General features: G+C 47.6%; 1 pseudogene; it reads right to left on the bottom strand.

Moving 5' to 3' along the window:
* Positions 1-205: 205 nt before the first annotated feature.
* On the bottom strand, positions 206-1,537 carry LOC146832918 (uncharacterized; annotated as a pseudogene).
* Between the last annotated feature and the right edge of the window lie 1,114 nt (positions 1,538-2,651).

The raw sequence follows: 2,651 nt of genomic DNA, 5'->3' as shown, positions 1-2,651 counted from the left end.
CAACAGTGACATAACATCGTTGTCTAAGAAAGCGCTCTCTGCTAGGGAAAAATAGAATGGGCTCGGTCTCTGAGTTTGGGACGGGGAGGAGCAGAATTCCAGGTGAAATTCCTGGACCGTCTGAAGAACCCATGGATTCTGGGTTAACCTCTCCCAATTGTGGAGAAACAAAAACAATCCTTCCTCCCACCAACAATTCCCAAGTCTAAACAATCTTTACCTGAATATGAGGTGTCACTGGAGTAGTTTCCTGCTCTATATCCTCCACGGTTTTGCTTGCCTCTACCACCTTGATTGTGGGTGGGATAGAAATTGAAGCGGGGAGCTCCACCACGTCCTCTGGTCTCATATCCTCTGGAAGCCTGATAGACTCCACGGCCAGGTGCCCAACCCCTGAAGCGTCTGGCCCTGGCAAAAAGGCCACTGTGAAAAACTTTTTAAAGCGAAGTTTGGGCCTCGTCCAGGGCAGAAAACGTGGATACATATTTTCCCAGATCTTTGACCAATTTGTCGCCAAACAAAACACGGAGCCCGCCTCTGTAGAAGCCAAGTCTGCCAATTGAGGGTCGATCCTCATCAGAAAAGATTTTCTATGTTCTGTAGATAGGGCGCAATTAGCATACCCAAAAAACATAGAGCTCTCTGTGCCCACTCAAGAACTTCAGTCGGTTCAAGATGGGAGTTCAAATCCTTAGCCCGGACTGCCAGGTCCAAATCTTGGTGAGGGGACAAGACACATCCAGGAGCTTGTCCTAGCATCCCCTTCAAGCTCTACCCAGCCTCTTCTTTGGGTCTTTAGCACACTTCTTCAGAAAAGTTGCCATATTAGGGTCCAGTTCCAGGGTTTTCGTTACCTTACCTAGAAGGCTAGCACGAGGGCACTCCGATTTTAAAGTGTTGCGCACCTCGTGCTCAAAAGCCTGCATCATATTCTCCTGCACATAGTGTGCGACCTCTCTGCAGGGCACCCATTCCATAGATCTTGGGTGAACAATATTCTTTGGGTCAAAAAGTAGGTTTTTATTGGTTGGGACATCTGATCCCAAAAAGTATGTTTTTCGCTTGCGTTTATTCGATGGGCGTAGCTTCTCCTACGCCTTTTCCGAATCTGAAGTATCCAGTGAGGAAGGGGAAGACCCATCAGCCCACCCTGGAGTGGAAATGGAGGAGGTACCCAGAGTACCCTGTACATATATGAGCTTCCATAACTATGGTCTTTAAGGACCGCAGAGGCCACTTGCGACAGCATGTCCGCAGAAGAATTTAAGAAAGACACCTCTTAGGCAAAGCCCTGATCGCCCAACTGCACTTCTTTAACTGATGATTCTCCTAAAGAGCCTCTCAACACACATCTGCCATAATTCTTTAAGGGTTGAGTAAAAGGCTGCAAGGCCTTAATCAATGCTCTGTTCACAGAGTCTTGCATGTGTGAATCCAAGGCCTCCAGAAGCTGCTCCTCCATATGGTGTTCGTAAGGTACCTCTTCATATTCAGCATATTCAGGATAGTCATCTACCTCCTTGGCGAAGTATGCCATTGTGGTAATTGAGGGATGGAGGAGGTAAGGGGGAGAGTATGCCATGGTGTCATTGAGTGTTGGACCGTCACAGGCCTAAAGCCTTTAATCAGCAAGTCTGGAAATTATGTAACTAAGTAACAGCCCCAGACTGCTAAAATAATTAAAATGTGGAGGGAGTCACCCCAAAACTCTCCTAGGGCAGTGCCCTTTATCATTTATGTGCCCCGTCAGGCATTTTAGGGACCAGGAAAGACCTGCTTGTGCAGCACACAGCAAGGAGCTGTTCGGAAAGCAATTATCTCCGATTGGCTGCTCGCGCATGCGCGAGCCAGTCAGAAGCCGAAATGGGACTTCCCCTCTAGCGTGTCCGGCCCATTCCCACCCCACCAGTAATTTCGGGTGATTCTAAACACGCAATCAGATCGCAGCACACGCATAAATAGCAGTATAAGCACTAACACACCAATGTAATAAGTAATAAAGTTACACTTAACTCGCTGCTACCATAGGAAAGAAAGAGGAAGGACTTTCATGTCACAGTCATATATACCCTATGGGGTGAACAGTGATTGGTGGTGAGGAGGGTCTAAGCCTTCTGGGTTATGTAGTTTAACCCCTTGCGCGCTGTGCGAATTCCCCCTCGGTGCGGGCGAATTAATGAGTGGGCGGGGTTCTGACAGCCCCCGGCCGTCCTCTGCACACGTCCACCGTGACATCGGACGGCCAGGGGCCGTTTGCAGCACGCAAGGGGTTAAAGTTTTGATTGGCTGCTGTTATTGCTTCAGTAAAGAAAGAAAAGCATAATCAGAAGCCTCCGTTCCTGACTTAGAATTGTGTATGACTTGTTGCCTTGCTGTGCTTTTGGAGGCCCAGTTTATAGTTCTATTTCGGGCCCTGGTTGGTTGTTGGACATCCCTGTGGGAACGCCTGGAAGCTTTGAGTCCACGTTTGGACTGATTGGAACTGAAAATGCCCTAGTTAGCATGAAGGAAATTTTCAATTCAATTAAGAACATGGAGGCGATGATTATGCATAGCTTTCTTCATTCTGTATTCATAGCAAGTACAATGGTAAAAGTAAAAAACACAGCAACAATACTACAACTCCCATGAACCACAGGGAGTAACGATGG

The sequence above is a fragment of the Triturus cristatus genome, chromosome 4_2, assembly GCF_964204655.1.
Source record: "Triturus cristatus chromosome 4_2, aTriCri1.1, whole genome shotgun sequence".
Taxonomy (NCBI): domain Eukaryota; kingdom Metazoa; phylum Chordata; class Amphibia; order Caudata; family Salamandridae; genus Triturus; species Triturus cristatus.
Note: the sequence above shows the minus strand (reverse complement) of the source record. Positions and strands in the feature narration are given on the sequence as shown.